A 13,347-nucleotide genomic window follows, 5' to 3' on the forward strand; every position below is an offset into this window, starting at 1 on the left:
TCTTTAATTCTTTCCACATCTACACAGTTTTCTCTCCCCATGTTTCTAAATATCCTTGGTTTTATTTTATTTTTTTATAGGATGTTACATTTCACAGTTGGCGTGGCCTTAAAATGGCATATTTTCCCTTTTGATTTAATAGAAAAAGAGTACCTAATTCTGATATCATTAGACCTTCCCACTTCATAAATTCTATTTAGAGGCACAAAGGGAATAATTAACTCCAAAGATTCATAGAATACTAGCCCTTTTATCTTGTCCTGAGAAAGTAACCTTGATAATGCACCCCAAGTGAGTAAATAGCATCAAATTTAGTATGGTGATTACTTCAGGGTTCAGGGGCAAGAAGAATTGAGAAATGAGGTCAATTATATTTGTAATGTTTTATTTCTTAAGCTAAGTAGTATATACCCAGAAGCTTAGTCTCTATATTTTAAAAAAGTTTTTGAAATATTTCATAGTAAAAATGATTATAAAAGGAATTACCACCATAATGAAATTGTACCATATTTTATTTTTTATTAATTTTTAAAGAGGGGGAAAGGGAGGGAGAGAGAGGAGAGAGAGAGAGAGAGAGAGAGAGAGAAGAGAGAGAGATGTGGGAGATACATCTATCTGTCACACCTCCCATATGTGCCCCAACCAGGAATTGATCCTGCGACTTTCCAGTGCACAAGATGATGTTCCAGTCAACTGAGCCACCCAGCGAGGGCTGAACTGGGCATTTTTAATTTCATATAACAGAAGATACATAGGGCATTTGTCATTATCATGTGCATTTTTCAAGTGAAAAGATAATTTTTCAGCGGTAAAGGTGTAAGTTGTTATTTCAACTACTGTTAAGGTTTAGTTACATCCAAATTAGATTGTTCCTCATGCTTCTTAAAAATGTCTTATGCCTGACCACAAACTCCAACCGATCCAGTGATCATGCTATTTCCATCTTGGGGAGTAATTCTAGCATTATCCAGGATAGCAGCAGGTTACATCTGAATCATCTTTTGTGCCAAAGAGGTCCTTTTAAGTGTGTTTGCAACCAAATTCTCAGCTGCTTCCCCCCGCCCCATGTTAATTACAAGCAGTGCTGTCTAGTGATCCTGTCCACTCACACCTTTTAACACTACAATATGGAAAAGGAAAGAAGGGTTGGCATGTAGAGGGACTGAGGGTCTTTCAGATGTTTACTTAGGCTTGGTCCTCTGCTTGATTCCTCACAAAGACTGCCTCTTGTCCTCACAACGACATTAACCCTAGTTACTGTTGCTGAGTGCTTTCTCTGCCAGTCATTGTAACAAAGCATTCCTCCTGTCTTATCATGTTTAGTTCCTATAATATACCTGCAGTCATCATTACCCTTTTTTAGAATGAGGAAACGGTTTGATTAATTTTACTACATCGCACAGGTACAAATGACTATGTTGAATATTTACTTCTAAGTAGTAACTTTGAAGTAACTTTAGATACCTATCTTCAATCTATCACATCATCAGTATTGGATACCCATAGAAATAACTGAATAGTACCTTAGCATCAGAAAGATTCATGTAAATGTTGTGAAATATCAGATTTAGCTGATTTCTATTTACAAACAATAGATCAGAGGAAAATACAAGGAATGGCCAAGCAGTCAAAGCAATCTGTGTCTCAGGACACAGGAGTGGTTGTGGGGTAGAATGCTTGCCAGAATGGACTGCCCAGGGCTGTGGTGGAATACCTACCGATGTTGATGGTATGTGTGGATAAGATAGGTATGTGGCCTCTGGCTTTATGTTTTCTGTCATACCGAAGACTAGTAAAAGGACAATATTGTCCTGGGATTCTCACCTTTGACCCAATCAAATAAAAACTTCTCTCCCCACATCATTACCGTTAGGAGAGTGGGGGATGGTGCAGGATGCGGACACAAAGATGAAGAAGTATGAGAATTTGACCAGGCTATATTGTTTCCTATTTCTTTATAAATTAAGCCTGTTTGTTGCCTTTCAGAAAAGGAGAAAGAAAGAAGGAAGAATGGTGGAAAGGATAGAGGGACAGAGGTAGAATGGAGGAAAGATTGATTCAATACCACGAAAAATATTCACTTATATTTCTCTCTGTAACTTCTTCGAGAAGATGCTTGCATGATTATTTTGCGACTTTACAACTTAGTTTGAAAAGAAATGGATGTGATTTAATTTAAATTGAGCCTTGTAAAGAGCAAGGCATCTCTTTCCCCTGAGTCTTTCTGGAACACAATTCTATAATACATCATCTGTATATTGCATTGTGTGTTCAACACCCCAACCGACAGTGTTTCTTAGAGAAACTGATGTTATCTTCAAACTGCTTCTTGAACTATTGTTTCTACTTCATACTGAGGCTTGTGTTTAATTATTTTGGCCTTTTTAAGTAACTCTGGGCCTAAGGCACTTAGACATTTAGGGGCCCTTCATTGGGTTAGCAATAAATCATAAATGAATTACTATAATTCCACTGAAATTAAAATAATACTTCATCCATTCAATTTACCATTGCCATGTATATGTGGTCTAATCTAAATCCTACCATGATAATATAATTATTATTAATAAATCAATAATAACATTGGCTCATAGAACCCAGGGGCATAAAAGCAGGGGTGTGAGCAGATGTTTTCTTTTGCCTTCGGAATTTTACAGGTGTCCAAAGGCATTGTAAAGTGCAAGAAGGGGCCAATCTAAGGACAAGTGCCCTGGGGTGGCCAATAAATAGCTCTGCTTGCGTGAATATTTTGCTGCTTTGTAGTTAAAAAATCAGTAATTAAATTGAAGTTAGGTCTTGTGGAAAATTGTGAATCTCTTTTACCCAAACTTTCTTAGAAAGATTCAGGTATTTTCAGTGCTCCCCCTGACGCCAGATGTCGAACTCTGTTTTCTGATTCCCTGGGCCGCAGCTACCGGGCTCACCCTTTCTTTCTGTTTCTGAGAAGAACAGAAGATAATTTTATTGGGGACTTTTTCAGTCCTTTTGAAACATTTGAGTAAAATTTTTGTTTGAAAATGTATTCCATTTTCTGAACACATAACAGGAAAGTGAATTATTCAAGGACTTTGTAAAGTCCTTTATTGTTTACAGACAGCACAAAGGCCCATATCCCCATTGAGATGCTTACAGCAACCTTGTCAGGTAGATACGGCTGGTGTCAGCCCCACAAGACAGATGAAACAAACCACAGATAGTAAGTGACCCGGATCTTCTTACTCCCAATGTAGTGCTCTTTCCTTATTTCTAGTAGTTTCTTTCTCTTTTTTAATTTTTAGAGAGAGATGGAGAGAGAGAGAGAGAGAGAGAGAGAGAGAGAGAGAGAGAGAGAAGGGAGAGAGAGAGAAATGTGAAAGAGAAACTTGGATCTGTCATCTCCCGCACATGCCCCAACTGGGGATGGAACCTGCAACCTGGGTATGTGCCCTGACAGGAAATTGGACCTTCCACCTTTTGGTGTACAGAGCAACACTGGCCAAGGCTCCACTAGTTTCTTGATCAAATGCCAATGAGTGGGCTGACTTAATATGGATTCTTGGGTTTTCATATCTAAAGTTAAAACTATGGCACTATGAGAACTTGAACTGCTAATCTGAGGTGGGGCACAATTCGTAAGTGATAAATTCTCAGGCTGCCTCTGTTAATTGGCTTTGCCTTCTCTTCCTGTGTGTATTCTGGGTCTTGGAAGTTCAAGATCAAGTGTGAATGTAGCAAGTAGAGCCCTCCTACTAAACAAACACTAACGTATTGCTGCTCGATGGCAAAGATATAGTCAATGAGCACTTCAGCATGTTTCAGAAGGAGATTCTCAATTCAGGATTATATGATTAATCGCCTTCTTCATTAAGGAAACGATGTGGGCTGCACACACAGAAGTTACTTTTTAGAACTCCCATGCTCTGTCCAACCTTGCATCATCCCACATGAGCAACCGTGATGCCCAAAGGTTGTGAACCCTAACACCATTGTATTTATTTTTATGAGAATCAGGTCAAGATCAGCCCAAGCAAAGGGACCAAATAACCTGGGAACACAAGCAAAATGGGGAATACAACATTTTTCATACCGAGTCCTCACAGATGGATTATGCAGAGCATAGTAATTAACCATGGGCCCAACTGGGGATGCATTTTTAATGACTTGCAGGCAGTCTAGAGAAAAGCGCCATAAAATAATCCCAGTCCCAACTGCTCTTCTAAAATGGGCTGAGAACTATAGCAGTGAATTAAAATAACCTGTGAATTTTTCTAACCAAAATAAAAATACCAGTTATGAAATATTTCTTTTACTCTTTGCCAATTCTTTAATAGTCCATTAGGTATTTCTAGGAGGTGGAGTAGTTGAAATGAAAATTTGAGCTCAGAAACCTGAAAGGCCAGAATCTTGAATAAACTGACTGAGGCGAGATAGAACTGGGTGTGAAAGGAGGCTTTTTCTGTGGTAGATTTGCCTTCAAACTGGGCATGTGTTTCATTTGGATAAGTCTGTGAAAGTTCCAGGAATCACTGAAAAAAGAGACTTGAAGAAACTTAGAAATAACTGGTTTAATCCTCCTGCAGCCTAAGAGTGGGGTGCTTCATGGAGAAGGTATTTAGTTGCTTCTACACAATTTGGCTAAACGATTCTGTCCTGTTCAGATGAAAAGTTGTCACTCAACTCGGTTAAAGAATCCGCTCTTTCAACCCACTCCTTCTCCCCATTGGAACCTTGGTGTAAAACCGGATTTCTTGTGGACTACCTCTCTTTTGCCTGGCCCAGAAATGATTGATTGAATGTGTTATTCTTTGTGTCGTTTATAGAGAAAGTCGGAATGAATATCTGGCCTTGACACTTCATTTCATTTCACCTTCACAGGCCAACGTTTAAGAACATTTTAATCTTCTTTCTGTTGCTTGCACTGGAAGTGGTGGAAATAATAACACGCCTAATAATTATATGATTAGTAATTACGTGTCCCAGAGTGAAGCTTAATATGGTTTTATTCTGATACAGTTCCCTGTAGGTAGTACATGGGAGGGATTTTCAGGTTCTTTGCAGAAGAACTAGGCTTTTCTTTTTAAACATCTTAACTAAAATAAAAGCAGTTTGTTTATAGGGTCCCCTTTTTTGGCGAGGCCATTTACAACACAGAGCTATGGGGGTGGTATTTATTCCTACAGAGATAGGTTAAAAGACGATGCCTTTATATGTGGCATTATTTCATTAAAAACAATTCCATTTTAAATTATAGTTTTTATTCTCTTTTAAAATGACTGCTTCTTTAAAAAGCAGCCATTCCTGATTTCATTCTTTAAATACCCACCCTAAAGGAGTAAAGCTAAACTAGGTACCTTCAGCTTTTTTGTAGCATAGAGATTGTATTTTGGAAAAAAGAAATCACGTTTCCTTGAGCCAAAAGTTGGAAATCAGGGTTCTCCATACTACGAGTTACCCAAAGAATGAAGTGAAATAGAATTATGGAATGTTAGCTCTAAGAACCATTTAGTTTAATCTCTTTGTGTAACAGTCAAATACACCGGGGCCCTATTGGCCAGCCAGTTCTCTAGTAGGTTACACAGGTGGATGGTGGGGAAGTCTGTGGGATTTCTCTCAACTCAGAGTGATTCTGTTGAACCCTGTGTGTTTGGTTGAATTTGGTGAAAGAAGGAAGCTAAGAAAAAAAACAACCTGTGACAGCTTTATGGCCAGCTCATTAAATTAGAACCCAAGCTTGACACTGCATTGCTTTCTTTGCTGGGTGTGGATTGACAGGTATTGATGAAATGTCTCAGGTTCTAATTCAGAATGCCTGGTGATAAATTTTAAGTTTGACAAGTTGAGGTTATCAGCAAGCCACAGGGTGAGTCTATGGACTCCAGCCAGCAGCAGCCTTGCTCCTATCTCAGCAAGACTCGGCTCTGTAACCAGGATGCACTTGATCTCTTCACCCCCAAGGAGTAGATTAAATGCTTTAGTAAATATGCCTTTAAGATACTTCATTGGCCCAGCCTGCGTGGCTCAGTGGTTGACCGTCGACCTATGAACCAGACATCATGGTTTGATTCCCAGGCAGGGCATAAGCCTGGGTTGTAGGCTCAATCCCCTGTGTAGGGGGTGCAGAAGGCAGCCGATCAATGATTCTCGTCATTGATGTTTCTAAATCTCTTTCCCACTCCCTCCCTCTCTGAAATATATAGTAATAAAAAAAAGACACTTCATTAAACTAAGCCATGCATATATACCTCAAATACACTGAAGCTGAGGGCAGGGCCTTCAGCCACCCAAGAAGCATATGAATGGCCTGGAGAAATGCCTAATGTTATATCTACTGTGATCTTTCCTTAAGTGCAATTTAAAAATTCAGGAGTGAATTTCCTATTCATTTGAATAAAACCAGAATGGAGAAACTAGCAAATTCCTTTCTAATCTCCTCTAAATGATTCTCTGCTACCATGTCCACTTGGTTGTGGCTCTGACTGCATTAATTCCTTGACTTTGGCCTGAGTCAGACCATAGGCTTTAGGGTATTTTCCACCACCAGCTAAGCCTCTTTGAAATTTTACTTTGTTTTAGAAGAGGCTTAATTGGAAGCATTTGAGATAGTTACTATTTATGTTTGTTGTCTGATTTTTTAAAAAAATATATTTTATTGATTTTTTACAGAGAGGAAGGGAGAAAGATAGGAGATAGCTTGAAACATCAATGAGAGAGAAACATCAATCAGCTGCCTGCTGCACACCTCCCATTGGGGATGTGCCCGCAACCAAGGTACATGCCCTTGACTGGAATCGAACCTGGGACCCTTCGGTCCGCAGGCCAACGCTCTATCCACTGAGTCAAACTGGTTAGAGCTGTTGTCTGATATTTCTTACTTTTCTGAACATATTCTCATGATAATAGAATAACATGGGAATAGAATTTATTTCTTTTTATTTTTGAAATAGAATTTTAATACCATGTTGGACCCAAGAAATCTTTATCTCAACTCTTCATTTTAGAGGTGAATAAAGTATAGGTCAAAGATATGAAAGAGTCTTTTATGTTGTCTTAGCTATCTTAAAGAGATTTGGTTAAAACTCTTTTCTTAAAAATATTAATGTATTTATCTTCTCTAATCCCTATTCATGATTTGGTTTTCATTACCTTCTAGTGATTGTATGATGTTTTAGGTGGAAAAAAAAAATTAGGTACAAAGAGGTGAGTGGGTCAAAGTCAGAAACTGAGGTAAGATAGAGAAAAACCTGGTGTTGAATTTTAGGATATTAGTCCTGAGGAGAAGCTCTTTTTAAAAATAGTCAGAAATTAAAAATCTGCATTTTTTGCTTTGGTCTTTAATATTTTTATCTTACTCAAGAAAGACTTCTAAGAAGCCAAATATATTCTGCAAATTTTGTAAAACAACCCTTCAAAAGACTTACCTGGACTGACCTGTTGACTTACTAAGTTTAGATAATCTTATAACTCATTTTTCTATTGGGGGGAAAAGGGTGGTTATGACTGATTTCAGTGAAAGAATTAAGGTTGAAGTGACAGAACTAATAATGAATATGAATGTAGGTAAAGTGTTGTCCATGAAAGACCTCTTTGAAAGGAACCATAATGGTACTAATTTCCACCAGTGTAAGAAGGTATCTAGCCCAGCCAGAGTGGCTCAGTGGTTAAGCATCAACCTATGAACCAGGAGGTCACAGTTTGATTCCCAGTCAAGGCACATGCCAGGGTTGTGGGCTCGATCCCCTGTGTGGGGCCTGTAGGAGGCAGCCAATCAATGATTCTCTCTCATCATTAATGTTCCTCTCTCTCTCTCTCTCTCTCTCTCTCCCTTCCTCTCCGAAGTCAATAAAAAATATTTTTGAAAAAGAAAAAAGTTGTCTACCTCAGCTTTAGTTTCATATGGTGATCTTGTATTCTATAGACTCAAGTCATTTACTAAATTGGTGCCTGTTAACTCTTTTATTATCTCTAAAAGCTTAAATAATACACAACAAAGGCCACTGCTCTTTGGCAAACACTTTTTTCCCAACTAGCTTTAATTAAATGAAGAATGAGCAGGGTTTAAGTATAATCTACTACTGACCATTATTATTCTTTTTATTCAGGAACAAAACAGTAAAAAAAAAAATGGGAGGGCAGAGCCAAGATGGTAGAGTAGGTATTATCAGTCAGTTTCAATATAGATGAATGAATCAATGGATTTTGACTTTTTTCATAAATATTCAATTATGCAAATTCTCCCCACCAAAAAATGATGGGATTGTGGATTTTTTTTACAGTAAGCATGTGCTACTTTTATTATTTAAATTAAAAAATATACCAGAAGTAGAAACAAAATAATATGATTTTTATGATGATTTTATTTTCTGACAAGATCACTTTTTAGTGCTCCCATAAGACCATGTGTCATAATACTACTACAGAATTTTATTTCTACTTAAGTTAGTACATTTTCAGGAAACCTAGACCCCAGGAATAGACAGTGACTGACAGGCACAAGTCAACCATGTGAAAATGTTGCCATATTCATTTGCACTGTTTACTTCTCTGCTGTATCTTCAGTTCCTCCAGGACAGAGACCTGTCTTATTCATCTTTGTAGCTCCAGTTCCTAGAACAATGATGCACTCAATAAATACCTTTCGCATGAATCTATGATTTAAGCTCTATAATTCCAAGTTTGTCGTGGAGAGGGTAAATTCCAATTCCGATTACACAGGGTTGTGTCCTAATTTGGCACCAGAGCTCACGCACATATAACAATACAGCCGTTAAATAACTGGGGAGGACATTGCAAGGCACAGTGAATAGAGTATGCGCCCTTCTCAAAGCTGATGGCATGGTTTTATTAACACAAACCAGGATTTTCCTAGACGCTACTGAACCTGTTGCCTACTTACTGTCAGAACAGTTTAACGTCAACTGAGCTACCACGGAAACCATTGTATTTGACAGACATTCTCCAGTATTTAGATGAACAATACTAAATAACCCCATACAACAGGTCAACTCATTCAGCTATTGGAATGTATATTTTGCAGCTAACTTAACCTGGGTGGGTCCATTGGGAATACCATTCTGCTTAAAAAAAATTGAGACATTCACCAAAGGCCAGGCTGAACTGCTGTTATGGTCCAGGCAGCCAATTGGTAGTTTTTAGCGTGCCTGGCCCTCATGCTCAAGATTACACGAGTTTTTAGATTCTGAATAAAGCTGCCAGCTGCCTGGACAGGCAAGAAGATAAGAGGAACATTCATGAGAAGGGAGAGTGGCCTGGGGTAGGAGGGAGCCAGGTGGAGCTCCCAGAGCAGAGGAGGGGATGAAGCACCACAGAACAAGTTAGAGAAGTGAGCAAAGGCCACTCAGCACCTGGGTTGAGATGGAAAAACCAGGGGAGACCACCAGGGTGGTGCATGTGAGGGGATGGCAGGGGGCAAAGTCACTGGCTGCGTGCTTCTTGGGGAGGATGGCTTTGAGAGACGGGCGTGGCTCCCTAACTTGGCTCTGCCTTCTTCTCTAGGTCTCATTCTCAGGGATCAACTTGTGCTTCTAGCAGTTGGGCAATTGCAGTAAAAGATCAGAGACACCCCTGAGAGGAGAGCTAGAGCTGTGCAAACCCCGGGCACCTCTGGGAGGAATGACTTCAGGTATGAAACCTGGTAATAGGTAACGCCAGCCTTCAAACCGTCTCAGGCTCAACTTATCTTCTGTATTTCATGGTACAGAAACCCAGGTTCTCAACAGAATACCCGCCTGGGTATGTGAGCACAGTCAGAATTATCCTTGGAGGAAATAATAATTCGGCTTTGTTTACAAGGAAAAGCCTCATGGCCCGTTTCTGCACAGAGTTAGAGAATGTCTAGCAGAGAATGTCCAGTTCTTAGAAATTTCAAAAAAAGAAGGTCAGCTCTGTCACACGTGGATCTGGGATATAAAAAACATGGCTCTTTTTTAGTGAGCACTTTGGAATAGCGGCATCTCAGACACCAGGCGCTATTTCAACTATGAAATGACAGCAATTTGCTCATCAAAGCACGATGAAATAAATGTCCGTTAGCTTAGAGACCCAATAGGACTGCAGGTCAAGGAAACTAGAAAAAAGTGTGTGTTTCAATGGAAACTGTTCCTCCTCTATAACATACCTGTCCAGGTGAGCAGATTCCAGCCCCGCTCCTTGTCTTTGACTTGCTTGCAGCTGTCTGTAAGTGGTAGGTCTCTACAAAGTGCCCCATCTAGTAGTGATCTTAATTTATTTCTCCCATGTGGATAAACTAGTCTTGTCCCATGTGTAATTCATCTCAATGTTCCTTTACTCCGTATACATTTGTGCCGATTTGACTTTTCTTTCAAACTGGTTACAACATCGGCCCGATTCCCTCATTTATGATTAAAAAGAAATTCTTCAACCCATGTTTATTTTTATAGCTGTATGGGAACTCTGATTTTACCTTTTTCTGAACATTATCTTTTAACAACTCTCTCTTCTGCTAGCTCTCAAACCACTATTTCCTTACTAGGGGTTATAAGAGAAACAAGTATTTACATATTTTACAAAATGTTCTTAAAGTGATCCAGGGACTTTCTGAGGCCAATTTGTCAGGAAGAGAGCGACTCCAGCCTAGCTCCAGCTTCCCCACAAGCCCAATGCTGTCGATCTTGATGTTCTGGTGCTTCTCTGGTGCCTCCTTCCTAACCATCCAGGTTGTCATGAGCGTTCTGTCTCTGGAGGGGTGGCCTCAGGGTTTCTGAGCATCAACCAGGCAGAGCTCCCAGTTCCTGCCTCTTCTGGCACCTGCCCAAGGTGCTTTCTGAGAAGCTGGGCTATATTCATCCATGAAATAATTCCCCCTCATCCCCATTTGCTACTATCAAGTCACCAAAGGAACTCAAGGTTCTGCTGATGAATTTTGACATGACTATTTTTTTAAATTATCTTTAGTATTAAAAGTATTACAATATCCCCCCCCATTGCCCCCTCCACCCCCCTCAACATGACTATTTTTATCTAAAAAAAAAACACCGATTTTTTCAGGGTGTAAAGGGTTGTTCATAATTATAAAGGAAACTTTGCAAATTTTGTTCAAGTGTGGAGTATTTGTGGTGTTGTGTTATGACTTAGTTATTAATGTGTGCAGTTCAGTCAGTGCTTGCTGGGGCCTACTGTGAGTGGATCACCGCAGAAGATACTCAGCAGCAAATAAAACAAAACCCTTGTCTTCAAGGACCTCACAGGAGAAAAACTCACACGCACAACTATCCACAAACTGTGAGATCATGCCGTACTTTGTAGTATGAACACAACGGGAGAATCTCATTGCTTGGTAAAGGCATTTATCTCGTATTTTAACTGAAAGCACTTGAGAGGTGTCCAATCATTTTGCAGATGAGGAAACAAAGTCCCAAAGATGTTATATGGTCACAGTTCATTCATAATGAAAGCATAGATATATATTAAAGTGTGTGATCAAACCGAAATTTCATAGCAAATACATTTCACCTCTTCAGCTACAGCTGTTATTTTGTCAGTACAGGGAATTAACCTGCAAAATGCGTTGCTGTGTTTCTAGTCTACTTGTAAATGTAAAGAAGTCATTTGTAAAAGGCTTTTGGCAGGCAGACTCAGGCCCCGGGGGAGAATTTCTCAAGTGTTGCAGGGTATCCATTATCTGAGCTGTGATCTGAGCTGCAGTCCTGGGAGGTCTCTCTGGGCCAATGGGAAAGACCGAGTAGCTGGGGATTGGGATGGTAGTGGTGATAGTACCATAGCAGGGTCTGTCTCTTGGACTGGCGAGAATTGAGTGAGTGAGCTTTTTTGGCTGGGCTTCAGGGCTGGGTTCCTAACCAGCGGGAGCTAGGGTGAAAACCAGAAGCTGGGCAGGAGGCCAATCAGATCAAAAGCAGTTCAGCTCCCAGGGGTCTCAGTTCACCTCCAGGAACACTGGACAAACTGCTTCCAGATTCTGCTCACTCATGAGAAGGAAGCTTCTGACCTATTGACTGACTGAGCCATCCCTAGCTCAACACTCGGTGAGGAGCATTGTGTTGGGGTTGGGACAGTAAGAGATTAACAGGGACAGACACTGTCTTTCATAGACTTGGGGTTTCTTATGAAAATATACCTGTTGATAGTAGAAAATACAGAAAAGGATAACGAGGAAAAGTTAGGATTAGCCAAGAATTCAAAGACTTCCAGACCTCCCCCCACTCCTCTCTTGTATAATGGACAGTCGTGTAAGTTGATGGTGCACCCATTTGTATAATTAATTTTGACCATAATAATGGACAGAATTTAATAGTTGAGAGGGATGTGTTAGTCATCTTGCCACTCTCATTCTACAGATGCAAAAACTGATGTCCGATTTAATTCAGTGATTTGCAAGGTTAAGAACAATAGTTTTAAACAGAGCCAAGGCTAGTCCCTCAGTGCCAGACTATGCGTTCCTTGAAGGCAGAGAGACATGGTGCCTTTGCTGCTTCAAGGATGTCTCCAGGCTGGCAGTAAAGGCATCATTGGGGAGCTGGTAGCCATGGAGAGTCCCAGACCCCACCCCAGGCCTGGTGAATCAGAATCTGCATTTAACAAGATGCCTAGGCAATTCATATCCACACTAGAGTTTGAGTGGGACTGAGGGAATGGTCATTAAATATTTATTTATGGTGGTTATGGTGTTTATGTCACTTCCCAGATTCTCATGTTGAAGCCTAATCCCTGAAGTGACGGTGTTTGGAGGAGAGTCTTTGGAAGATGATTAGGTCCCCAGGTCTGAGCCCTCCACCTGTGACCCAGGAAGTGGGTCCTCACCAGACAGTGAGTCTGCCGGCGCCTCCATCTTAGGATCGAGATCCATGGGAAATATATTTCTGTTGTTGGTGAAACACCCAGTCTCTGCTATTTTGTTATAGCAGCCAGAAGGGACTAAGACAGTGGTATTAATTGAGTATTTTGTTTACAGCAATGGAAACTAACTCCAAGTACCTTAAAGCAGAAACAGGAGTGATAGCAGTTGTTGGAAAACAGACTGGTGTGTTATGGAGAATTTAAGACCAAACTTTAGGTTTGGTTTTAAGCCTCAGGAACCTCAGAGGTAGGACTTGGTTAACCTTTTCTATGGGGCTGTACCATACATGTGATGCCTACTCACAATGTCTATCCATTCCAAGTTACCAGGAGAGAGAGAGAGAGAGAGAGAGAGAGAGAGTGAGAATGAATGAATGAATGAATTAGAGAGTTGGAGGGTCATGTAGTAAAATGGATACTGGACCCCACCCCTATTGCCATAAGCCATTCCCAGAGATGGAGGATCATTGAGAGGCAGGTACCATTACAATAGTTGTCTGCTGTAATTTTCAAACTAAATTTGTCACATTTTTTTTT

General features: G+C 40.1%; 1 long non-coding RNA gene across 1 annotated transcript; it reads left to right on the forward strand.

Annotated features, from left to right (window-relative positions):
• The first annotated feature begins 9,224 nt into the window (after positions 1-9,224).
• LOC107181857 lies at positions 9,225-12,838 on the forward strand. The gene is made up of 3 exons (XR_001512571.1): positions 9,225-9,319; positions 9,493-9,619; positions 12,659-12,838. It is a non-coding gene; the product is annotated as an uncharacterized LOC107181857 (long non-coding RNA).
• The last annotated feature ends 509 nt before the right edge of the window (positions 12,839-13,347 follow it).

This window comes from Myotis davidii, unplaced genomic scaffold, assembly GCF_000327345.1.
Source record: "Myotis davidii unplaced genomic scaffold, ASM32734v1 scaffold151, whole genome shotgun sequence".
Lineage (NCBI taxonomy): Eukaryota > Metazoa > Chordata > Mammalia > Chiroptera > Vespertilionidae > Myotis > Myotis davidii.